This window comes from Felis catus, chromosome E3 (genome assembly GCF_018350175.1).
Source record: "Felis catus isolate Fca126 chromosome E3, F.catus_Fca126_mat1.0, whole genome shotgun sequence".
NCBI classification, from domain to species: domain Eukaryota; kingdom Metazoa; phylum Chordata; class Mammalia; order Carnivora; family Felidae; genus Felis; species Felis catus.
Genome location: NC_058383.1, coordinates 18,903,350 through 18,930,100, shown reverse-complemented (window position 1 = coordinate 18,930,100; position 26,751 = coordinate 18,903,350). Strand labels below are relative to the sequence as shown.

Genomic DNA, 26,751 nt, shown 5'->3' with positions numbered 1-26,751 from the left:
GTCTAGATATGCAAGCATCCGTCTAGATATTCGAGCCAGAAGCAAGACATCATCCTCAGGGCCTTCCTCTCCATCAAGCCTCACCAAGTCCTGAGATTTGCCCTCGAAATATCTCTCTAATTCATTCACTTCCCACCAGTCTGGTCCAGACCACCACTGGAACCCTGGACCACTGCATCACCTGTGTGGGCCCTTTACCACCGCCCTGCCCCCCACGTTGGCCTCCACTTGCTGTTAGGATCAAATCAAAACCTTTAACCTGCGGGCGTGGCCTGGTACCCACCAGCCTTGTCTCACAATAGAAGGGGGCGGGGGGGATCCCTGACCCAGAAGATGTTACAGGAGACTTTCCAGGAACTGAGTGGCCAGCTGTGTGGCTACCCGGAGCAAGACTGTTCCAGACAAAGGACCAGGAAGTGCAAAGACCCTTGAGGAAAAAGACAAGTTGAATATCTTTCCCCACATATTTGCTGGCTATTTGTATTTCTTTATTTCGGAACTGCCAGTTCCTGGTCTCTGCTGTTTGCCCTGTTGGGTTCGTGGGGCCCTCCCTTTCTGATCTGTAAGAGCTAATTTTGTGTTAAGGATATCAGCCTTTATCCGTCATTTTTTTTCATCTTTATTGAGGCATAATTGACAAAATTGTAAGATATTTAAAGTACATAGATTACTAACTAGCTTTGAAAATAGTTGGCCATTTGTGTTTATTTTGTTGGCAGTAGCTTTTGCCAACACTTTGCCAAAAAATGTTAACAATTCTTTAGGGGCACCTGGGTGGCTCAGTCGGTTGAGCAACCGACTTTGGCTCAGGTCACGATCTCACAGTTTGTGAGTTCGGGCCCCGCGTCGAGCTCTGTGCTGACAGCTCAGAGCCTGGAGCCTGCTTCCGATTCTGTGTGTGTGTCTCTCTCTCTCTCTCTGCCCCTCCCCCACTCATGCCCTGTCTCTCTCTCAGAAATAAACATTAAAAAAAATTTTTTTAAAGAAATTGTAACATTTTTTACAGTCAAATTTGTAATTTCTGAACTTGCTTTCTGACCAGCAGGACATTTTCCCATTGGGATTATTTTTTTTAATTCACTCCTGTTTTCTCCCAATTCATTTATAGTTTATTTTTAAGTTGGAAACTTTTCCTCTATCTAGTGTTTCCTATGATTTAAAGAGTTAGGTATCCGGTAAGTGACGATCTGGATATACGTCTTTCTCAAAGAAAAGAGTAGCCTATCTTTCCCTCACTAATTTGCAATGCTCCCATGCCAGATATTAAGCTCAAACCTACCTCTTTATACTGCTCTGCAATGCAGAGGACAGGGCTCTGCAAACCATTTTTCTTCTGGGTTAGCACTCTGCATAGACTCTACCCATAGGGGATGCTAGAGAGAGATTTTGAGGCTAGGGCATGAGGAGGACCTTCCTGCACCTGCTGCTAGGACTCTGGGGCCATGGTGATGCTAAGGGGTGGCTTGAGGGGCTTTAGCCCTCCCACCACTTCACCAGACCCCCCCCCCAAGTCATCCCAAATCACCATATTCTAAGTTCAATGGCACCCCTGCCCTCCATCGCTGCCTCAAAACAAACTCCTCTTCCTCTCCCAATCAGATTGCCTTCCCAAAACTGTCCGCAGAGAAATGCTAGAACTCATCTTACTCGGGGTTCAGGAGGATAGATCAACAAAGCCTGAAAGGGCTGCTGTCCCAGACCTAAGACCTGCCTCACCGAGGTCTCCACACAGCTCGCCCAGCCCGTGAAACTTGTCTTTGCAAACCTCAGTCCACCTCGGTGTACTGACTGAGAGATAGCGTTCCCAGCCCCTCACTCCCTGGTTCCTCCTCCCAGCCACATACGACTCCCGAGGAAGGCCTGAGGTCTCAAGGCAAAGGCCCCTGGTGCCAGGGATTGACCCCACCTGGCTGGGAACCCCAGCCCCTCTCTGAGACCACTGGGCTTCTTCGGCAGGGGAGGGGCTCTATTGTGTACAACTCCCGGTGGACTTAAGGTTCATGGGTAGAAGGCACCCTTCCCACTACCAGCAGCCATCTCGAGAAGGAGTGAGTTCCCGTCCCTGATCTTTTTGCCTGGAGCGTGTTCCCTCCAGCAATAACGTGACTCACCACTCATCTCCTTGAGGTCTCTGTCACTCAAGTGTCACTTTATCAGTGAGGCCATCTATGACTGCCTTATCTAAAATTGCAAACCACCTGCTCCAACCCTCTTCCTTGTTTCACTTCCTTAGCCCTCACCATCCTGGGTTCTATTAAGTGATCTCGCTTATTATCTGTCTCCCACCGCTAGGCTATAATCTTCACACAGGCAGGGAATTTTATATTTTGTTCACTACTGAATCCCTCGGGTCTAAAGCGGTGCCTGGCGCGTAATAGATGCTCAACAAATAGCCATGGAACAAATCCCTCCCAGCCACCTTTCGAGGAAGTATTGTTTTTAATCCCCATTTCACAGAAACTGAGATGCGTGAAGATAAAATAACTGACCTTCACAGCGGCTCTGGGTTTCTAGTCCCAGGCACGCTATGCCCAGGGCCTGTGTCCTTATCTCTACGCCATAGTGACGTCCCAAAAAGCTTATTACAGCATTGCCTGAAACAGAGGAAACCTGGAAAGAGCCTAATTTCCCATCAGTAGGGGAACAGCTAAGTAAGTTACAATAGTAGGCACCCTGTAATAGCCTATAAAACCAACCTATAAACGAAGTAAGCACATCTATATGCACTTACCTGGAACCATCTCCAAGAAACTGTTGAGGAAAAAAATGGCCAGACCCAAATTCGTGCAATGCATGTGCATAAAAAATAAACAGGATTAATCATACGCACAGTGGGTGGATATGCAGAGAAAAATTCTGAATGTATCCTGTAGAAATGATGGACAAGGAAAAAGGGGAGCTTGGGGGTCTCTAGTAGGAGGAGGACTTTGCATTCCATTTTGTAATGTTGGGATTTTATTTCTTTTTTTAAGTTCATTTATTTATTTTGAGAGAGAGAACAAGCAGGAGAGGGGCAGAGGGAGAGAGAGAAAATCACAAGCAGGCTCTGCACGAACCATAAGATCATGATCCAGAACCAGACGATTAAACAACTGAGCCACCCAGGCACCCCTGTATTGTTGGGATTTAAAATCATGAGCATGATTTGCTTTTTTTTCAGCATCGTAGATCTTCCACATTGTTTAAAACTCAAAAAAAAAAAAAAAAAGCTGCAGGCTTATATAAAAAGTTAGCGGTCCCCTACCCCCTACCCCTCTGTACTGCAGATCTTTTCCTAAAGGCAACAAATTCAATTCTTTGACTCTTCCTTCTGTTTGCTATTCTCTTTCTAAGTCTGGGTTTCTCAAACTTCAAGGAGCATGTGAATCACCTGGGATCTTGTTAAAACACAGGTTCTGATTCAGCGGGTCTGGGTGGGTTCCAAGATTTTGCATTTCTAGCAAGTTTCCAGGTGATGCTGATGCTGCTGGTCCGTGGATCACTCTTTAAATGGCAAGATTCTAAATACCATGCTAACACACCTATTTTTTTATTATTTTTTTTTGTTTTTTTTATCTTACTTCCTAATATAGGCAATGAAAATTTAGTTCTCCTCTACCCTCACTCCAGCCTATCCCACACACATGCATCCTGTCCTCATCCTCCCAATGTAGTTATATGACGTTTTGGTTAAAATAATTTTTTAGTATTTATACTATTATGCCTTGGTCGATAATATGCACACCTCAGCCACATAGTATACTATGATTACATTTCCCTTATTGTCAACTTTTTGTTTTCACTGGAGTTAATAATTGCTTTATGTTTTCATTTCACCTTCATTAACGCACTCTCAAACTCTCCTGACAAAACTAAAAACTCTTTTTTATAGATTCAAGCACACGATATACTTTAAATCTTGGAACCTCTGTCCTCTGGGTCCAATATAGATTGGTTATTCCATATATTTCCTCAACTAAAAAGACCAAGAAATGGACGGGCACACAGTTTGTGGCAGGAAGCAGGGAACAGTGTTCAGTTCCTTGGCTATAAATTAGGGCTTCATGACTACTAATTGTATCCTAACCTCCCTTATTCCTTTTAGTAATACTCTGCCCTAGTTTTTAGCTATGCATATTGTTGTTCTGCCCTAGTTTTTAGCTATGAATATTGTTGTGCTGATGGAGCCTGAACTTCCCAGTCTCCTTTCATGCTGGTGGGCTAAATACTTGCTGAGAATATGAGTAGAAGTGAGGAATGCCTCTTCTGCATCACTCCATCTTCCCTCCCTCTTGAGGACTAAAATGTGAATACGGTGCTCATAACCCAGCTTCAGCCCAGAGGACCACCTATCTCTGCGCTGTTACCTGAAGAGAAATAAATATCCACCTCGTGATAAACTGGGACCCGACCTGGATTGACACAAAACGTTTCCCTGGTGATGTAATTCACATGCTCCTTCTGGAAAGACACTGGCATTTTCAACAGAATGCTTAAACAACATTCACATAAACTTTAATTCAAGTAAGACCTTTTCTGGGAAGCGAGGTTCCCATCCACTCTGCTGTCAGCCAGTGGTGCTAATGATCCAGAATCAGACATTCTATTTTTCTCGTGTTACACAATGAGTATCTAACCATTCTTTTCCCTAGAATGGGGAAAGGACTCTTTGAACCAAGTTGGTTATAAGCCCCTTACCTCGTGGCAAACTTGAAGTACAACTTTGGCATTTGCTCCTAATTGACTTATCAGAAGACTTTTTTGAGCCGCTGTAATGTGGGCCCTCTTTGTTACAGTGGCTTAGTGTACCCTAAGAGAGAGAGAAAAGGGCCAACTTCTACCCACCCCCACTGGGCATAGAACCCCCCTTGGGTGGGGCCCTTTCCTCTTTGGGCCCCCACAAGCGCTGCCCAGCGCATGGCCTGGCCAGAGTATGCACCCAGCGACTACTGAATTCGAAATCGAAATCAGGGCTAGTTGGGCCCGTATTTGCTTCTTCACCAGACCATGAGGCTCATCCAAGTGATCATTCAGATCTTGAATGAAGGACTTTGAAAAACACCAGCCATACTCAGTATGCCAAAGGGGAAGGTGTTTTGCCCAAGCTTCAGAGAGCCCTGGGAGAGAGAGAGAGAGAGAGAGAGAGAGAGAGAGAGCCGGCCCAGGAGATGGAACTTAAGTGACCAGTTACTGTTGCCAGGCATTTTACACACTCTGACTCATATAATTCTCCCAAGAGCCTGCAAGGTGGGTATTTGGAGTAAACCTCAGCAGCCTTTGCCTGCCCGCCATCCACGGGGGTAAAAACAAATAGAGAAATGAATAAAAGCCAGGAGGGGCTCCGCATGGACCAAGAACAACGATGTGTCACGAACCAAAGAGATGGGCCCATTGTGCCTTCTGCACCCCTGAGTCCTAAGTGGGAAATAAGGGGATGTCGGGGAACGTCCTCTGGGGCTTGGCTGGGGCCTGAGTGGACGGGATGGGTGAGGCCCGGCAGTCACCCTTCTCCACGTCCTGGTCCCCGGGTTCCAGAGGGCCACGGCACTAAGCTAGGAACCCAGCAGACAGGCCCTGCTGAGGATTCAAGTGTTTCCAATCAGCCAGGCATGGGTCCTGGATCCCCCGGGGAAGGCCTGGGTTCCCTTTTTTGGAGGCTCATTGTGTTCTGGAAACATGAAGACGTGCCAAAAACAACCTTACGGAGACCGAGGAGTATCTTAAACGTTTACCCTTGCCTAATCAACGCTTTTAACACACACACAAATACAGGGCAAAACAGTTGTTCCGCTCACAAGGTAATTACAGGATTCATAAAGGATATTGACTCAGGGCATCCCATGGGATGCTGTGGGGAGGATGTGGTCTGAGCTGGGACAGTAAGACATGCTCGTAATGTCCCACGAATGTTCCTGGGCCTCAGTCCTGTCAGGGAAATTGTCATGCCTGAATACAGAACTGCACGTAGAAATCATATCAGAAGTCTCCTCGGGGTGGCGGGGCAGGGAAGAAGCGTCTTCAAGAATGCAAGGCCTGGACAAGCAACCCTCCATGCCTGAGGCAGGTCTGTGAGCCTGGCCTGAGCCCAGGAGGACGACCGGGGCTGACCCTGAGGCCAGGACAGGGGAAGGCGCCCCCAGACTACAAACACAGGGGCCCAGGGCTGCAGGCCTGACTCCGGCACCCACAAGCTGGCGAGGCTGCCTCTGCTGACGTCCTTCTGGCCCATAGGTCTGGAATACAGGTCATCCCTTTTGCAGCGAATGGTTGACTTAAGGGCGCAGACCCCTCTGAGATGCTTGGGGCAGAGTTTGGAGCTGCCTGGTCCCTAATCTTTCCTCCCCAGGCCGGAATCAGAAGAGGGTAGAGAGGGAAAGGTGGGGTCTCAGGCCCCTGAAAACTTGGTCTGACCCTCCAACCCCACCCCCCAGCCCAAGGGCCAGGCCCAGTCACCCAAACAGGAGACAGAGCTTCACAGCCACCGAGAATTAAAACCTATTGATTTTCCCCATTAGCTAGAGAACGCCATCCGAGTGCATTAAAACCAGGCAAAGCACCAGCATCGTGAATAATTAACGTCCACAAATGACAACCCATGGGGCCCAGGGGAGGGGGGAAGGGGCACCTAGAGGCTTGGGACACCCTGACCCCTTCTGACTCCCACCCCGGGGAGCCATAGCCTGGCCTAGCCTGCCCTCCCCTCCTCCTCCTCCGTCTTCTCCCAGAATCTTCACTCTTCCTCCTTCCTCCTTTCATTTCCCGACTTCCCTTCAAGGAAAGACCAAGTCTCCATGGCAAGCAACCCAGGCAAACACTGAGCACTGAGGTGAGAGTCAAGGAGCCCAGCTCTGCCGTGTGTCACTGGGTGACCCCAGGGGAGTCTGCCTGTTTCTAGGCTCATTCCCTTCTCTGCGGAGTGTCAGGGTTGGCTGACTTCTAGTTAAGTCTATAGGTCTACGGTCCCCGACGGGGACAGTGACTGGCCCAAAACATACAACAGGACTATAGCAGAGCCCATACTAGAACCTGGGGCCTCTAGGCCATCCCCCCAGCCCAGCCTAAGAGGCAGCTTTGGGCAAATTAGAAATTAGTCACCCTCTCTGGATAGACCAGTTCCAAAAAGACACCCCTCTAGGTGGACTGATGTTAAGAAGGCACCCTTCAAGGGCGCCTAGGTGGCTCAGTGAGTTAAGTCAGCTTCTAGCTATTGATTCCGGCTCAGGTCATGATCTCCCAGTTCGCGGGTTCGAGCCCCACGTCGGGTTCTGCACTGACCGTGCAGAGTCTGCTTGGGATTCTCTCTCTCCCTCTCTCTCTCTCTCTCTCTCTCTCTCTCTCTCTCTGCCCCTCCCCTGCTTTATGCGCTCGCTCAACTCTCTCTCTCCCTCTCTCTCAGGAATAAAGTTAAAAAATTAAAAACTAGAAGGCACTCTTCAGGCTGACCAATTAGCAAAAGGTGACCTCCCCCCCCCCACCTCACACACACACACACACACACACACACACACACCCCGTGCTGTCACGGGGCTAAAGAGACAAAGCTTGGCGGAGCAAGATAGGGCTGGATATCAGCCCCCACTCACCATCTGCCAGGATGCCCTGTGCAGTGTGCACAGCCTAAACAACGATGTGTGGGGGCTGTGTCCCCAGCCCCCACCTTTTCGTAGCCAAGAAAGTACAGCTTTGTCCTTCCAGCCAGTGGAATTCAGTTCAACAAATATAGATGTTTCCTTCCAAGCTTCTTCGCCCCCGTCCACCTCCTCAGCCCCTCAGCTGACCCAGGTTCCTGCTCCCCCCCCCTCTCCCCGCCATCCTCCACCCGCAGAGCCCCGGGAGAGGAAGCCCTGCAATGAATACCCGCTACATCTCTGACCGCCTTGCTCAGGCACCATGCCCCCTTACCTATCCTTTGCTCCCTCTGCTCCTGAAGCCCCCGGAAAAACTCTGCTCACTCCTTAAGACCCAGCCCCGAGATAGTTCCTGCCTCTGGGCACTTGCACCTGCTGACCCCTCTCCCTGGGTGGTCTCCCTCCAGATCTCTGGCTGCTGCTGCCTCTTCCTCCTGCTGGTCACAGCTCCAGGCTCCAATGTCACCTCTCCTGGAGGTCTTCCCTGAACACCCTACGAAACCAAGTCCCCGTCTTCAGCGTCTCCCACACCTCCCCGTTGTATTTTCTCCTAGCCCGGATCACACTCCAAATTTATTTCTCCTTTGTTTCCTGATGTTTCCGGGGCCGCTGTGAATGGTTCCGTGGGTTGTAAGTTGCAGAGAAGGTGAGTGGGGCTGAAACCCAGCCTGTGATGGGCACCGCACACCGGTGCTAGACGGCTGCCCCTGCCTCGTTCTAATCCACACACCGGCTCCACGTAGATGGGCTGTGGCCCACTGGCCTCTGGCAGGCATATGCAAGCCCCCCCCCCAAGGCAGGAACAGTGTCTGCCTTCTTCACTGCTGGGTCCCCAGCACCCAGCACAGTGCCTGGCACACAGATGCTTGAAACATTTTTCAAGCAAGCGAATGCGACCCAGATTCCCCTACTCCCACCCTATTCCCATGCTCCTCCGTAGGACGTACGAGTGCAGGGAATCGGTCTCTGGGTCCCGTGGGAGCTGCATGCGGTCAACTGGGGGGGGCCTCCCCTCCCCGCCCCGCCCCGCCCCCCAAGCCAGTGAGAGAACCGGACCCAAAGTCAGAGATGGTGGCTGTTCAGGGAATGGGGCGGGAGGATCCAGTGGCTTGAGGGGTGGATGTGTGAGCGGAGGAGTCCCGGAGATACTCCCTTCAGCTCAGAGCCCTGTCCATCGCAGGGGTGCTGTCCGGAGCCCCCAGTCCCCCCCCCCCGTCCCCGGAGGAGGGGCGTATGGAGGGTGCAGGTGGCCCAGGCACGCTGACCGAGATCCCGATGGCCCCGTGCTGCACCGAGACTCGTGGGCAGGAGGTGGTGGCATCTGAGAGGGTCCTGCCGAGAAGAGAAGCGAGCCAGGCTCAGGTGGGGGCGGAACTGAGGCGCCGCCTTTTTTTCTGTTCCACCCCCCCCCACCCCACGCCTGCCCCGCCCCGGCGGCCTCCCCAGCTCTGGCAGGGAAGGAGTTAACCTCCAGGCTTCTCAGCGTGAATGTGGAGCTATTAATACCCACAGCCAGAGCAGACACTGGAGTCGGAGGGAGCAGGGAGCAGGCAGCGGAGGGAGGCGAGCTCCGGGCAGAAGCCGGAGCCAGAGCCAGGACTCCGAGGGCCAGAACTTTTCTCGGGGCCGGCGTGGGTGCCGTGCCAGCCTCACGCGGGCCTCACCCCCCTTGGAGCCTCAGGTCCCGATCCTCTGTCCTGGAGGCCACCCACGCCACCCACCCCAGGAGGGAAGAACAAACTTTCTCAGGGAAGCCACCTCTGCTGCCGTCTGGACAGGGAGGAGCAGACGTCTGGACAGACAGATGAACAGACGGACAGGGCGTCCGCCAGCCTGCCCTCCCGGTCCCGGCTCTGACAGGCGGCAGCACAGCGGGCGGCCGGGGGGCCGAGGGCTCCGCGAGGGGCAGCGAGGGGCCCTGCCGGACCTTTGTCTCCCAGCAAGCCACCTCTGAGCCCAGGCTCCGGCCGGAAGCCACTTGGCCGGGCCCAGCCCTGCAGGGTAGGACGGGCGTTCCCATCGGACGGAGCCACAGGCTCTGCCACCCACCGAGGCGACGGGTAACCTGAGCGAAAAGGCACAGGTGGCAGGTGGGCAGGCGCAGGGCCCCGAGGCCAACCGGCTGCTGACCCTGGAGCGCTCTGGCTCGGGCACCCCTGCCCAGGCCGGGGACGATGCTGCCGAGGCCACCAGCAGCCACCCCTGCCCCGTCCTGGAGCTGCCGCCAGCCTGGCCCCTGGGCTGTGGGACCGAGGATGTCCCAGCCTTTTGCTTCGTGTGCTTCCACAAGGAGGAGGAGGAGGAGCTTCTGGAAGAGGTCCCACTGCAGAGGTCAGTGCTGGGGCGGGGGTGGGTGGGGGGGAGAGACAGGGCGAGGGCGAGGGGCTCGGCCCCCCAGGGCCCCGCAGACCTGCTCTGGACTCTCTGTCTGTCCACTGCCTACCACCCTCTGTCACCTCCCTGAGCCAGACAGGTCCTCACCTGGTTCTCACCACAGCTTCCGCCCTGGCTCTCCCGCTCTGGCCCCGCAGTGACTTTCCTGTCCTCTCCCGCTGCGGGCCTGACTCCCTGCTCAGAGCCCTCCGTGGCTCCCCACTCCCACAGGATGAAGTCAGCGTTTGGCGGGGTGTTCAAGGCCTGTGTGATTGGGCCGACCGCACCCACCTCATTGTGCTCTGCTCCCCTAGAGTCACCCCCCCCAGGGAAGACTGCCCAGGCTTCCCTTTCCCGGGCTCCCCACCGTCCAGGCCCAGCGGCAATGCCTCCTCCTCCAGGAAGCCCTCCAGGAAGCCCTCCAGGAAGCCCCTGCCCCACCCTGAGCTGAGAGCCACCTTTCCTCCCTGCAACGCACTGACACCTGATAATATTCAGTCTTTGTTGAATTACTAAGCGAAGATGTCTGCGTGTGTGTGTGTGTGTATATATACACATATATGCTTGAGTGCGTGTGTGCGGAAAAGGGAGAGCCCGGCGAAGGGGTGAGAACGAAGGCTGGCGTGGCTGTGTGACTGGGCATTTGGGGGCGTGTGTGTGATTGTGCCTGTGCATACATGTTTGCGGGAGTGGGTGCAAGTTCGATGTACCTGTAGGAAAAGGGTTGTGCGCTCTGCCCCGGTGAGGGTTCCTGCCCCAAGGGCCATTGTCCCTTTTGCCAGCTCTCCCCGCCCCCACCTGCAGGGAAACCCGGGCTCCAGCCAAGTGCATTACCCAAGCTGTGACCACAGACTCCGGGAATGGATGGAGAGTCTGCAGGGGACACAGGGGTCACCTCTGCTCCGGCCCAGCCCGCCCACGCCTCCATCGCTGCCTGAGTCAGCACTACCCTGGGTGGGGAGAAGGGCGGGCTGAGGGTCGACCCAGGTGCCCCTTCCGGGCCCCTTTCAGGAGGGCGAGGGTGGGGGCTCCTGCAGCCTGGACCAGGTTCCTCCCTGAATTTCTCTGTTGGACCCCAGTCTATAATTTTCCTTCTGTGGCCTCTGTCTCCTCATCTGTGGAATGGGAGATACTCCCTGCCATGGCTGTCAGTCCATCAGTCAGCCCCAGCCCTGGCGGGGTCACGGCCTGCTAGGGGAGACAGACGCGCAAACAGATCAGCGTGGCAGAATGATGGGTGCCCTGCTGAGGGCGGGTGCGCTGTGCTCAGGGAGTCAGAAGGGAAGGGGGACCACTTCTGCCTGCAGGGGCCCCAGGAGACCCTGGGGTCCTCCCCCAGGTGCCGAGTGACGTTGAGGAGAGGGCATCACAGGCAGTGGGAACGGGAGGAGCTCAGTCATCCGAGAAAGAAGGGGGATCGGGGAGAGGAGGCTGGCCGGGTCCAGGGGGCCAGATCACAAGGGGCCTTGACTGCTGAGCCCAGGACTTAATCCGTAGGTGGTGGAATGAACAAGGGGGAGGGCCCAAGCTGGAGACTCAGTGCGACCCTAGGTGAGTCCCACAGCAATGGACTTCAGAGAGAAGCGTTATTTTCATGGTGGGGGCTCAGAACGCTTGGCGGACGAATGATGATATGAGGACATAGGGTACCAGAGTCCTCGGAGTGGGTGGTTAAAAAACACACTCCCGGGCCCCGCCCTGGAGACTGGGCGGCCTCGGGTCTGAGAGGGGACCGGTGTGGTGTTGTGGCCAGGGCCCAGGGGAGCAACTTGAGCAAAGCACTCTTTGGGAAACTCTAGAAGGAGATAAAACAGGCCTCACAGACAGGCACCAGTGAGATCCTGCTGTCCCTTCCTCCTCCCATCTCCCGCCTCCAAATGTCGGCACCCTCCAACGCGGGGGACTCCCCTCTGTCTCCTGCCCTGGGGATACAGCATTTGCAGAAGCCAGTCTCCTTGCCAGCTGGTGGGTGCTGGCCCTTTAAGGCCCGGAGAGGGGACACCGCCAGGCTGGGCAGACAGTGACCACAGGTGCCAGGTGGTGAAGCTAAAAATACTGAGTGATGTGGACACCCAGGCTGCGGGCTGGAGTGAGTGGGAGGAAGGCTCTGGAATATTTCTTTCCTACTGTAGGAGGGGCAGTGGGCAGTGAGGTTTGGTGGGGTCACCTTAGGGGCTTAGAGAGGGTGTCCCCCCTACCCCCCTGCCCTCCTCACCCCTCCTCCAGCCCCCTGGAAGGCACCAGGATTCACTCCCAATAGCCACAGCCATACTTAGCAGCCCTGGGTCCTGCTGACTCTCCTCCCTGCTTCTCTGTAACCCTCCTTGGGCCTCTGTAAAATTAAAGTTGGATTTTCTCAGGCGTTGTCAGCAAAAGCCTCAAAGCCACCTCCACGGGACGCTTTGATGTATTAATTAAGGTGAGGCTAGCCGTTGTAACAAGTAAGCCTGGAAATCGCAGTGGCTGGACATGACAGAGCCCAGCTCCTGCCTATGCAAAGCTCCAGAGGGGTCGGGGTGTCGTGGGGACCGTGCTCCCCTCAGTCTTTCGGGGACCCGGGCTTCTCCCAACTTGTGACTCACTCGGCTGTCACCCAGGGCTTCAGCACCCACCGCCGGATCCCCTGCAACCACTGGCAGACAGAGAAGAAAGAGAACAGGAATCACATGTGAGGGTTCCTGAGCCAAAGCCGGAAGTGGCCTATTTTGCCTCGGCCCGCGCTTATTGGCCAGAACAGCTAATTGCAACAAAACAAAACAAGACAAGACAAAACCCCTGGGATATGTAGCCCAGCTGTGACAACCTCACAGGGCTGTGGAGATGAAAAATTTGAAATATGTCGAAGCACCTGGCGTATAACAGGTGCGCGGTGTGTCTGTTGGGGCGACCATTCATTCATTCATTCATTCCACAAATTCCACTAGACATCGGAAGGTGAAGATACTATCTGTGTGCCCGTCCTGCTTGTATCCGATGGGGGAGCCAAAGAAGACATGATTAAACAGACACACAACTATGATCCAAACCCCCTGTTAAGGAAATGACCAGAGGGATGGGGCGGGGGGGAGATACCCCCTTTGCATAAGGTGAACAGGGGAGGTAGGGACATTTCATCTGAGAGCTAAAGAATGAGAGGTAGCCGGGCAGAGTGGGGGTAGGAGCATCCCAGGCCCGGAGAACAGACGCGCCAAGGCCCAGGGGCAGACCAGAGGTAGGGGAGCGTGGGGACATATCAGGTCAGCGTGGCTCAAGCGGAGCAAATGGGCGGGGGGGGGGGGGGGGGAAGTGACATGAGGTGAGGAACGGGCTAAATGACACAGGCGTGGGCGGTGGTAAGGGAATGGATTTTATCCTGGACAGGATTGGGACACCTCCAGAGGCTTTTAAGTGGAGGACGACATATCATCCGATTGACATTTTAAACGATCTCTCAAGAAGCTCTGGAGAGAATCAATGGCAGCTGGGCCAGAGTGGACGCGGGGTACCAGTGGGCAAGTCATGGTGACGACGGAGGGGCCGTGGCGGCGGCCTGGGCCAAGGCGGGCCTTGGAGATGGGGAAGCAGACGGCTTCTAGATATATTCGGGAGACGGGATTTGCTGGTGGGGAAAGCAAGAAAGGGATGTGGGACGAACCTGGGGTTTTGGGGTTGGAGAAATGCATGGGAATGATGGGAAGACCCAAGGGAGGGGAGGTGTGGTGAGACCTCTGCCACAGGTGTTTTCAATTTGAGAAGCACGTGAGCTGCCCAAGGGACGATGTCAAGTGAGGGCTTGATTCCGGAAGTCTGGGGCTCGAAGGAGGAGACTCTTGGCAGGTGACAGACCGTCAGAGACATCAGCAGAAAGGTGGCATTGGTAGCCGTGTGCTGCGGTCCCCGTGGCCAAGAGAAGAGCATCTCAAGGAGGAGTGAGAATGGGCAACTCATCTCAAAAATGCCGAACGGTCAAGGAAAATGAGAATGAGAATTCAGCAACACGGAGGTCGAAAGTGACTTCGCTAAGAACGTTTCACGAAGGGGTGGAGACAAAAGCTGGCGGGAGCGGAGACACCCGGGTAAGACGGCGGCTTGAAGACGCACACCGAACTTCTCCGAAACCCCGCTGAAAGGAAGTGAGTGGATTCTTCGAAGTGCACCTATTAGTCCCGGGTTTGCTGCCATAACGAATCACCACGAACTTGGTTGTTTAAGACCAAACACATCTACTATCTCATCCTGTATGTCAGAAGCCCGGCACACGTCCCGCTGGGCTAAAATCAAGGTGTTGACAAGGCCGTCCCAGGGAGCTCTTTCTGGAAGAACTTCCTGAAAGTTTGAGGGGAGAGAAGCCATCTCCCGGTCTTTTCCGAGGTGCCCTAGACTCCCTGGCTTGTGGCCCCCTCCCTCCCACGAGCCGGTAGCATCTCTCTGGTCCCGCTTTCTCTTTCTCTGATCACAGCCGGGAAAGAAAGGTTTTCTGCTTCCCCTGCTTCATGTGATTAGGTTGGGCTCACCTGAATAATCCAGGATCCTCCCTTCGTGCCAAGGTCCTTAACCTTAATCACATCTTATAAAGCCCCTTTTGGCCAGGTAACATACAGAGTCTGGGGGTTAGGACACAGACATTGGGGCGGGGGAGCATTATTCTGCCCACTACAGTACCAATCAGCAAAAACGGATACATTGGAAAGGAGACCACAGCAACAGAATTCTGGAAGGCAGATGAGCCTGTGATAACTGATTTAGCACCCTCATGACCGTGCACCGGAAGCGAGCCCCACTCTGGGAGTGAGAAAGGCAAGAATCTCCCCAGCCAACCCCACAAACCCCCCAAAGGCTCCAGCGTTAGTGGGCTAAGTGCCCTCCGGAAATGGGAGTAGAGCTAGGGCCTGAGACAGGAGGATCGGTGTTAAGAAGGGCCTTAATTCTCAGATTTCCTTCTCCCACCCGGCACAGCCCGGCGGCCGCCCCTCCCCCGCCCTGACAAAGGCTGGAGGTTTATTCTCCAGAGAGGATAAAACACAGGGTCTCTGAACGGGAGGCCACAGCATGATGAGGGGGCAGTTCTGCCCCCAACTAGAAGGATTTTTTGAAGTCCACCTCCTGACTGTAGGAAGCCCCGCCCCCTACCCACCATCACCCCCAGGCTCCTTCCTGCTCTGGATTCCCATGACTGCCAGGTCAGGACTCACCTTTCCAGGTAGGACATGCCAGAGTTCAGTCCCTCAGTCTCTGGATACATTAATGATGAGTATTTTGTTAGTGTTGTTATTTCGTTTCCTGTTCGTTCTCTGTCCCTTCTCCCTGCATAGTCTGTGTTTTCTCCAAGTTGCTTTCTTTCTCTTTGTATTAGTTCTGTCCCTTATCTTAGAGTCTAAAGGGCCAAGAATAGAATACTTTGTAGGTTGGCATCAGGGATCTCCCCGTGAAACAGCCCAACCGGAATTCTCTAGATTGAACCCCCAAGTCAGCCAGCCCCGCCCCCCGTACAGGGATACTCATCGGATTGCTTTTATAAACTGTATTTTTATATTCTGTAATCAAGACATAGTTAGGGTGGAATGTAAAAGTCCTAAGTGGTCAACGAGTTGGGTTTTTTTATTATGTTTATCTATCTTTGAGAGAGAGAGAGAGAGAGAGAGCACGCGCGTGCGTGCGTGCACAAGTGGGGGAGGGGCAGAGAGAGGGAGACACAGAATCCGAAGCAGATTCCTGGCTCTGTGTTGACAGAGCCCGACGTGGGCTCAAACTCACCAACCGGGAGATCACGACCTGAGCCGAAGTTGGATGCTCAACCGACTGAACCGCCCAGGCGTCCCAATGAGTCTTTTTTAATGTTTATTTTATTTTTGAGAGTGAGAGAGACAGAATGCAAGCAGGGGAGGGGCAGAGAGACAGGGAGACACAGAATCCAAAGCAGGCTCCATGCTCTGAGCTGTCAGCACAAAGCTCGATGCAAGGCTCGAACCCATGACCCACAGATGGTGACCTGTGCTGAAGTTGGACCCTTAACCAACTGAACCACCCAGGTGCCTCTCAGTGAGTTTTGACAAATGTGTACACCTGTGTAACCCACACCTCAATTGAGATCTAGAACATTGCCATGTAAGGTAACACCTTTGCAAGTTTCGTCATGCCCCAATCCATTCCTGCCCCAACACACACACAGAGGCAGCCACTATTCTATTGGCTCTTTTTAAATCTTTTAAGTATGAGCAGGTAACCACAGACCGTCAACATTGGAGAAAAACCTGTAATATAAGAAGCAGAGCAAAAACAAACAGAAAAACAGAATTTGGAGGAAACAGAGTACACAAGGGACAGAAAGCCTAAAAACAAAATGATTATGATTATGTTTGGAAATTTAGGAAAATACATTGCAACTATGAAACAAAAACTAGATGCTATCTTAAAAGGAAAAAAACACTCTGAGAATGAACAAGACAAATAAAAAAAAGTACCTAGAAACTAAGAATATCGTACAGAAATGGAAAACATATTTGAAAGAGTTAGAACAGGGGTCAGCAAATTATGGCCTGCAGGCCAAATCCAGCCTGTCACCTGTTTTTTGAATAAAGTTTTATTGGCGGGGTGCCTGGGTGGCTCAGTAGGTTGAGTATCTGACTCTTAATTTTGGCTCAGGTCATGATCCCAAGGTTGTGAGATCAAGCCCGACGTCAAGCTCCAAGTAGGGCTCAGTGCTGGGTGTAGAGCCTGCTTAAGATTCTGTCTCTCTCTCCCTCTGCCCCTCCTCCACCTGTGTGCGTGCACACACAGTCTCTCGAAAGAAAGAGAAAGAAAGAAAGAAAGAAAGAAAGAAAGAAAGAAAGAAAGAAAGAAAGAGAAAGAAAGAAAGGGAAAGGAAGGAAGGAAGGAAGGAAGGAAGGGAGGAAGGAAGGAAGGAAGGAAGTTTTAGTGGAACATAGCCACACTCATTTATTTACTATGTCCTGTGGCTGCTTTCACACAAGCAGAGTTGAGTAGTTGCGACAGAGACCATATGGCCCACAAGCCTCAAGTATTTCCCACTGGGCCCTGAATAAAAAATTTGCTGACCACTGGATGAGAAGATAAAGTTAAAGAAATTTTTCAAAAAGTAGAGCAAAAGGGTAAAGATACATGTGTAGGTTTGAATCCTCCAGTCACAGACGTCGTGACACAGGGTTAGGAATGCAAGAAGTGTCCGATGGCTCATGCCCATGAAAATTAAGGAAGAGGAAGCAGGATGAAGTAGGGAGAATCTTCAAACCGTGCTATAGATCTGACACCTGTGAATTGAATGCTAGATGGAAACAGATCTAAGCAGAGAGCACCTGACTTGGATGCAGACCCAAACAAACTCTTGGCCAACCCAGGAGGGGCTCCCAAAACAAAGACTGTCCATCCGAGGGACCCCTCAGATGGCAGAAATGGCCAGACCTTGGTGTCTGCTGAGCTCAGTCGCTGGCTAAGGCTGCCCAAGAAGACCTTGGTCTTAGCTCAGAGGCTGTGACTGATCTCAAAGGTCCTGTGGTTGGAGGCTGTCAGCCACCTGCATTCCTCACAGCTGAGTGACAAGTTCTTCTGGAAGGGAGAACCCAGCAGGGCACCTCTGGGGCTGCCACTGTGTGAAAAATAGGAAAGAAGGAGTAAGAAAATAAGAGGACCAGTGCAAGAATCTCACACCTGAATAAGAGAGTCCCAGAAAGAGAAGACAGGAAATAATGAAATATTTCCAATATTTCTCAGAATGGAAAGACCTGAATTTCCAGGTAGAAAGTGTCCACTGTGTCCAATCACAGGATAAAAACAGACCCACACGAAGGCCAGTCACCAGTAAATTTTAAAATATAGGAACAAGAAAAATATTCTACAAGATTCTACAAAGGATCCAGAATCGAAATCACATCAGACTTCTCAACAGCCATTCGGAAAACCAGAAGACAGTGGAGCTGTTTTCAAAAGTATGAAAGAAAATGATTGTCATCCTGGAATTCTATACCTAGCCAAACTGTCCATAAAGTGAGAGTAGGATAAAGATTATTTCAGATTTACAAGGGCCCCAAAATTTTGAAGGTAAAGGGAATCTCCCAGATGATGGTGAAGGGAAATGAAAAGACAGGCATTTCACATTGAAATAACTCAGAAGGGAGACACCTGGCTGGCTCAGTTGGTAGAGCACACAACTCTTGATCTCAGGATTGTGAGTTCAAGCTCCATATTGGGCATGGAGCCTACTTAAAAAACAATTTTTTTTTAATGTGTATTTACTGAGAGAGAAACAGAGACAGAGCATGAGCAGAGTAGGGGCAGAGAGAGAGGGAGACAAAGGATCTGAAGCAGGCTGCAGGCTCTGAGCTGTCAGCACAAAGCCCAACACGGGGCTTAAACTCACTAACTGCAAGATCATGACCTGAGCCAAAGTCTGATGCTCAACCAACTGAGGGGCATGGAGCCTACCTAAAAAAAAATTGTGAAATAAGACAAAAGGTTCTAGAAAATATTTCTTTAAGGAGATGAAATTGATAGAATGCCTAAGTATTTGAACTCGTGAGAGATTTACACAAGTAGGAGAGAATATGGATCAAATTAGACACAAACACATAGGAAAAAAACTTTTGTGCAGAAAAGAGAAAAAATCTTGAAATTTAAAACTACTCTGTGAAAGACACTGTTAAGAGAATGAAAAGACAAGCCATAGAATGGGGGAAAATTGCAAAAATAATTGATCTGATAAAGAACTATTTATCTAGGGCCTCCTAGGTGACTCAGTTGGTTAAGCATCCGACTCTTGATTTTGGCTCAGGCCATGATCTCATTGAGATCTTCATGGGATCGAGCCCCACATTGGGCTCCGTGCTGACAGCATGGAGTCTGCTTGGGATTCTCTCTCTCTCCCTCTCTCTCTCTCTCTCTCTGCTCCTCCCCTGCACTCACACTCTTTCTCTCTCTCAAAAATAAATAAACATTAAAAAAAAAGAAATGCAGAAGAACTATTTATCTGCTAAAGGACTATTATCCAAAATATACAGAGATTTCTTAAAAAAACAATAAGTTGGGGCGCCTGGGTGGCGCAGTCGGTTAAGCGTCCGACTTCAGCCAGGTCACGATCTCGCGGTCCGTGAGTTCGAGCCCCACGTCGGGCTCTGGGCCGATGGCTCAGAGCCTGGAGCCTGTTTCCGATTCTGTGTCTCCCTCTCTCTCTGCCCCTCCCCCGTTCATGCTCTGTCTCTCTCTGTCCCAAAAATAAATAAACGTTGAAAAAAAATTAAAAAAAAAAAAAACAATAAGAAAACGAACAGCCCAATTTTAAAATGAGCAAAAGATTGGAATACACACCTCACCAAAGACAATATACAGATGGCAAATAAGCGTATAAAAGATGCTCATCATCATATGTCCTTAGGGAATAGCAGATTAAGACATCAGTGAGATACTATATTACACACTTATTAGAACGGCTAAAATCCAAAACACTGATAATACCAAATGCTGGTGAGGATGTGAGACCAATAGCAACTCTCATTCTTTGCTGCCAGGAATGTAACATGGTACAGCCACTTTGGAAGACAGACCAACAGTGTCTTACAAAGTCTTAGTATATGATCCAGCAATAGCGTTTCTTGGGATTTACCCAAATGAGTTGAAAACTTATGTCCGCACAAAAACTTGCACATGAATGTTTATGGCAGATTTATTTATAATTGCCAAAAACTTGGAAGCAACCAAAATGTCCTTCAACAGAGGAGTGGATAAATAAACTGTGGTGCGTTCATACAATGGAATATTATTCATCCATAAAAAGAAATTAACTATCAGGCCATGAAAAGACACGGAGTAACCATAAACGCATATTGCTAAGAAGTCAGTCCGGAAGGGTATGCAATCTACGATTCCAGCTACATGACGTTCTGAAGAAGCCAAAAGTGCAGAGGCAGTAAAAAGATCAGTGGTTGCCAGGGGCGTGTGGGGAGGGAGCAGAGGAATGAACAGGTGAAGCATGGGCTTTTTAGGGCAATGAAATTATTCTGTATGATTCTGCAAGGGTGGGTCCATGACACCATGCATTTGTCAAAAACCATAGAACGTAGAGCACAGAGTGAGCCCTCAGGTGAACTGTGGACTTTATAACATTATTTTATTTATGTTATTTGAGAGAGAGAGAGAGAGAGTGTGTGTGTGTGTGTGTGTGCGTGCGCGCGCGCGCGCGCGGGGGCACGCACACGAGGAGGGGGAACCGTGAGAGGAGCAGAGGGAGAAAGAGAGAATCCTAATAAGCAGCTTCCACACTCAGCACAGAGCCCAACGCAGGGCTCGATCTCACAACCCTGGGATCATGACCAGAGATGAAATCAAGAGTTGGAGGCTCAACTGACTGAGCCACCCAGGTGCCCCAAACTATAGTGAATAGCGGTGTGTGTATTGCTTTATCCATTGTAACAAACGTATCGCCCTAATGCGAGACGTTAGTAATAGGATCCTGGAAGGAGGAGGCGGGATATGTACTTTCTTCACAATTCTTTAAACCTAAAACTGCTTTAGAAGATAAAGTCCAGGGGCGCCTGGCTGGTTCTGTCGGTGGAGTGCAACTCTTGACCTCAACGTCATGAGTTCGAGCCCCATGTTCGGCCTCGAGATTACTTAAAAAAAAAAATCTATTATAAAAAAGGAAAAGGGGGGAAGAAACCATACAATGCCACATGTTTCCATGTCCACAATGTTTCCACAACGTGTAAACACCAGAGATATTCTGATACGACTGTATTAGGAGGGCAGGGACAGGAATCTTGGGGTGGGGGGACGGAAGGGAGCTAAATCCTGCTCTTCCCAAGTAGGAAGTCGGCAGCGAAAGCCTAAACCTGGCAAGAAGCAAAGTGAAGGTGCTCTATAGGAAACACAGAAGGAAAAATTGCCCCGAGTCGAAAGGCTTGCCCTTCGGGCGTGGGAAATGGGGATAGGGGTGGGGGTGGTGCTCTTTTCTTGATTCTAAGCTCCGGCCCCGTTGAACTTGACTACAAATCAGAACCATATTTACAAAAGGATAGTGGAAAGAACACGAAGCACAAAGCGGAGAACCGGAGGTGGCAGGGCAGAGACAAGAAGCCAACTCTGCCCGGAAGCTTTCTACACTGTGCAGGGGGATGGGGGGGGGGGGGGGGCGTCCAAGAAATAGCTGGAGGCGTGGGGTGAGGGAGGCGATGCCCAGCCCGCCTGCTGTGGGAACAGTCCTGGAGCCAGAAGGAGGTTGGTGGGGCAGGGAGGGAGCGGAGTCCTGAGACAGCGAGGTCCCAAGGGAGGCTTGGCCTCACAGGAGGAGAGCTTCCCCCACCCAAAGCCGATGGGAAGAAGCGAGAAGTGAGCAGCTGGGTGGGTTTGCGCTTTGCCGGCGGGAGGCAGTCTGATCCATCTGTTTGCTCCGTGAAGTGGGAGCCGCGGTCGGAGGCGAAAGGAGCAGGTGGGAGAGAGTCGTCCAAGACCTTGAGGCTCAGAGGGAGGGGCGCAGACCGGAAGCACTGGCGCCGCCTGGGGGCGGATTAGACACGCAGGGGCCTGGCCTTCGCGGAGATCCCTAGGAGATTCACAGGGGAATGGAAGTTTCCCTTCTCAGAGAGGGGGGAAAAAGCAGCTGGCAGGCCAGCGGGGGTCGCGCGGCAGCCACGAGGGCCCCCGCGAGGCCACGAACCGGAGGGGCGCCTGGGTGGTTCAGTCCGTGAAGCGTCTGGCTCTGGATTTCCGCGCAGGTCACGCTCTCTCCCGATTGGTGAGATCGAGCCCCCTAGGGGGTTCTGCGCTGACAGCGGCGGCGGCGGAGCCTGCTTGGGAGTCTCTCTCACTCCCTCCCTCTCTCTCAAAATAAAGAAATAAACTTAAAAACAATTTTAGAAAAAGACCATGAACCAGAAAGGAAGCCGCCAGGCCGGTGTGGGACGCTCCGAGCCGTGTTGGCTTTGCTCGGTGCAGGCAGAGAGTCGGTGATGGCCAAGCGGGTACTGCCACGAGGGAGGTGGGCAGGGGAGCGGGGGTTCCGGGCAGCAGCTCTGGTGGTGGCGGGCGGAGACCGAGCGGGACGAGACGGGTGGCGGTGGCGGAAAGGGGTGATGGTCTCCATGAGCTTGATGAGCTGCTACAGCCGGGTATCATAACAAGTGGTGAAGGGGATGGAAGGGGGAAAACACTGAACAAAATAGAGATCTCCGGGGGGGCGGGGGGCGGTGAGATCTGGGGTATAAGCTTGGAAGCAGACGACGTCCCCCCCCCCCCCCCCCCCCCGTCCCTGGAAATCAAAGATGGTGAGAGGAGACGGATTCATTCCCTCTCCCGTGTGGCCTGTGCATCATGATTTTTGAAAGCTTCCCAGCGGGTTATAACGTGCCGCCAAGTTTGAGAGAACCACGGGTGGAGACAAAGAGACCCAGGCATCGACAGAGAGAAAGGGACAAGCAGGGGAGCAGCGAGAAGATGCCCCGGGGTTGGCGCAGCTTGACCAAGGTCAGGCTTCCCTTGACCAAGGAGAGGGGGCCTTGGGTGAACCAGCTGGGTAGAGGCCACGGGTCCTGGGTTGTAGGGGAGCAGAAGATGGAGATGGTGTGGTCTTCCTCTGAAGAACCAGAGAGTAAACAGGTGTGTGTGTGTGTGTGTGTGTGTGTGTGTGTGTGTGTGTGTGTGTGCGCGCGCGCGCGCGCGCGAGCGCGCTTGAGAGAGTCCCAGTCCTCCCTGCACCGTGTCAGACCAGCCGCTAGAGGGTGCGCTGCGCTCACACATGCAGCGACTAGCCCAGCCCGTGGCCGGCGGTGAGGCTCTGGACTCTTTTTATCTGACAGTTTCTGTGTTCATATTTTAGATTTTGTAGCCACACATCCCTGGGCTTAACTGCAGTTCCCACTACTCCCAAGGCCCTGCGACCTTGGCCAGGTTACCCAGCTGTTCTGTGACCCATTTTCGTCAGCACTAAAATGGGCACAGCCGTCGTTCCGACGTTGGCAGGATGAATGAGGTCACACCTGGGAAGCACAGGGCCACACGGGGATGCTGACCCGACGTGATGGCGGAGGAAGTTTTGCTATCGCCTCTCTCTCTCTCTCTCTCTCTCTCTCTGCTTCTCCCGCAGCCCCTCAACCCAGCCCAGGTCCAGGGAAATGGAGAAATGGAGGTGGGCTTTTGGGGGGGGAGTCTGGGGACAGCAGAGGCTGGGGTAGAGGGTGGTCTCTAGGGCAGGGACAAGGAGAAGTCCAGGCGCCTTCCCTTCATGTTGGTTCTCTTGTCTTGGAGCAAATCTCACCCTATGGCTCATTCTTGGCCACGGTCTCACCCTTCTGGCCACTGTACCTTCTTCCCTGCTCTGGGGTGCCCAGAGGACCAGCGGCAACCCTTGCCTGGAAACCATATCATCCCTCGAGCTATGCCACTGCCTGGCACCCAAAGGGCTCACAGGGGTCGCTCCTTGCCAACTGTTCTCCTAACAGCCCCTCACCCCGGCTCCTGCCTAGACCTGCCAAGAGCTGACCTATCAAGCCACGCCCCAGGGGGATCTGGGTTTCCAGGTCTGCAGACACCCCAGAGGCAGATGTTGCTATGGGAAGAGGGCCTACGGAAGCAGCCCCTGTCCTATCTTTGGTCCCACACAGGGGTATAGCCTGCCCTGACATCAAAATTTTACCTGGGGCGCCTGGGTGGCTCAGTCGGTTAAGCGTCCGACTTCGGCTCAGGTCATGATCTCGTGGTTCGTGGGTTCGAGCCCCACATCAGTCTCTGTGCTGACAGCTCGGAGCCTGGAGCCTGCTTGGATTCTGTGTCTCCCTCTCTCTCTGCCCTTCCCCTGCTCATGCTCTGTCTCTCTAAAATAAATACATATTTAAAAAAATTTTTTTTAATTAAGAAAAAAATGTACTTGCCTGGGTAAGTGCCTGGGTGCGTCAGTGCCTGGTGCCTGGGTGGCTCAGTCAGTTAAGCGTCTGACTCTTGATTTCAGCTCAGGTCATGATCTCACCCTTGTGGGATCAAGCCCGGCATCCGGCTCTGCACTGAGTATGGAGCCTGCTTGGGATTCTCTCTCTCCCTCTCTCTCTACCCCTCCCCCCGCCAAATAAATAAGTAAATATTAAAAGAATTGACTTGCCAATATTTAAAAAAATCAGGGCATTGCGTCCTAAGATCTAGATTTCCAACGTCTCTTGAAAAATTGCAAGCTCTGAGAGCCTGAGTGCACATTCCCATGTGGCAACAGTGGGTCGCAGGGTCACAGGGTCACTGTTCAGACGAACCAGGGCTCTCGGGTTTACCGCTGTCCCTGCCCAGGCCATGTCCCCCATCCATAGGGTTCATGTAAACTTTTCCACGTTGCAGCAGCTGGCCCGAGGCAGGCAGAAATGTAGAGGTATGGGGGGGGGGCCCAAAATGACAGCCGACTCTCAAGGGCACAGAATCCTGGGGACCAGAGAGCTGCTTAGTGTCCTCACCTGTTCGTGGAAATTCATGGTCCGGGTACCCAGGGTAAACTGTACGTACACACACACACACACACACACACACACACACACCACCCCCCTCGTCCAGTCTGTCAGCAGAGGTCCACTTCTCACCGCCTTTCCTCCTGCAGCCCTGTTCCAAGTTGCCGTCTTCTCTCACCCAACTGGGTGAGGAGCCTCCTCATTTCTCCTGCCCCCCCCCCCAGGGCTATCTGTCCCATAGCAGCCAGAGGGAGCCCGTTAACGCCGAAAGCTCATCCCTCCTCTGCTCAAAACCCTCCAATAAACTCCCACCTCACTCAGAGTCAAAGCCAAAGGCTTATTATGGTGGCCCTGAGTGAACTGTCCCCATGACCTCTCATCTCCTCTCATGCTTTACCAGCCTCCTCATTGTTCCTGACCCCCCCCCCACCACCACCACCATGCACACTCTGGCCCCAGGGCCTTTACGCTGGCTGTTGCCCGTGGCTGGCCTACTGGACCCCTCGTATCGGTATGGCTCCTTCCCTCCCCTTCAAGTTTCTGCTCAAAGGTAACCTCCTCTGCGAGGACTTGCCCTCTCTGCTCTGTTTCTTCCCTCACCCGAATCCCTTGAAGCATAATTATTTACTCAGTTACCCCATTTGTTGCCTTCTCCCCCTCACTAGCATGAATGAGGGCAGAGATCTTTTCTGTTTTGTTCTTTGCATGGAGGAGGCACTCAATAAATATTTGATGAATGAATGAATGAATGAGCAAGTAGGTGAACTGGGGGCAGTTCACCCAGCGTGCAGAGTGGCCACGAGGACCGTCAGGTTGTGTGTGTCTGGCCGGGCGTGACCAGTGCCGTCACGCGGGGCCCCGAACTTGGGGTTTGCTGCTCTGTAGGTGGCATCGGGCAATTCTTCATAATTTCATCTTTGAATTTGTAAGTGGGGTCTGTTGGGAGGACGGAGCCTGCGCCACAAGCAATCCCACCCTCCCACACCCCCCTGGGCGGGGGGGGGGCTCCCAGCTCCCCACTCCTTGCCCCCACCCAGTCACCAGGGCTGGTCTTTGTAGGGCAGGGGCCTGGGTGCAGGCAGGTTCCACACCAAATGTGCAGCGGGGCGGCCCTGGGCCCCTGTGAGGGTCTGCACTGGCCCCCGCATATCCCCACGCCCAAGGGAGCATGGCCTTAAATAGCAAATAAAAAACCACCATGACAGGCTGAGAGAGAGAGAGAGAGAGCTCGCGCGCGCGAGCTGGGTAGAGGGCAAAAGCTTTCTTTCTGCTTCCTGAACAGGAGGCCCACATTCTGTAGCCGGCCCCGGTATCAGGTACACCTCACTGCCCCAGGATCCCTGGTGGTGGCGTTTCAGGACCCCACAATCAGAGAGAAACAGGGCTCAAGCAAGAGAAGGCCTCCAAGCTCCCGGAACAGCTGGTGGCCTAGCAGGTGACTGGCTCCAGGCCTGGAAGAGAACATTCCCTTGTCCTCTTCCTCCCCTCCTCCCCACCCCCTCCTCCACGGCCCTGCCTCCCGGGTCTGCACCGTGAGCAGGAGGCTGAGGAGGAGCCAGGGCAAGCTCCTTCCTCCCTGGCCTCAGTTGCCGCATCTGTGAGCTGGGACAAGAGCCCTGCAGCTCTCCCTGCTGGCAGTGACAGCGGGAATGCTTTGCAGACTTAAACTTGGCATGTGGGCGTGGCAGTCATGGCTCCCCACCCACCACAGGGATTGTGTTGGTTGCCCTGAAGGGTTCCTGGGTCAGGGCTCAATTTCTGTCCCCATCCCCCAAACTGCCCAAAGGGAACCTAGCTTGAACCCCCAAGGGACGGGTGACGCAGGACCAGGCCTCGATAATGACCTCAGGCCCAGATGTCAATAGCATATATGGCCTTGGTGAGGGCATTGGGCCTTGATGGTAACTTTAGACCAGTCCCTGGTGGCGGGGGCGGGGGAGGGGGGGCGTTGCACACCCCGATGGTCACTGAAGTTCTCGGTAGTGGCCTCAGACCCCGGTGGTGGCTGCAGACAGACCCTGGTGACACCTGGGAGGCACCAGACATCCCACTCCCCCTCCCTCCATCCTGCCTAAGCCCCCATCCCTCCCCAGCCACCAGAATTTGAGCCATTCTCCAGGATCCACTTAATTAGCCAAGCTCATTAACTCCCACAGGCTTCTCCTCCCCACCTAATTAACTGACTTAATTAGGGCTTGCAGGCCTGGCTCCACCCAGCCCCTTCCTGCTCCCACCCTGCCCACCTCCTCCAGACCCCGGCTCAGGCTCAGTCGGAGCCTCCACGAAGCTGGAAATAGATTGGGGCGTGGCCCCCGGGCCCTTCTACCACCCAGACCTCTGCCCTGTGTCCCTCCCCACACCCCCAC

General features: G+C 53.0%; 1 protein-coding gene across 1 annotated transcript in view; it reads left to right on the top strand.

Annotated features, from left to right (window-relative positions):
* The first annotated feature begins 9,113 nt into the window (after nt 1–9,113).
* The window catches only part of SBK1 (SH3 domain binding kinase 1), a 50,408-nt gene continuing 32,770 nt past the window's right edge, over nt 9,114–26,751 (top strand). The window contains exon 1 of the mRNA XM_023246293.2: nt 9,114–9,938. The gene's annotated coding sequence lies outside the window, so the exon portion shown is untranslated. The remainder of the gene's footprint in view (nt 9,939–26,751) is intronic.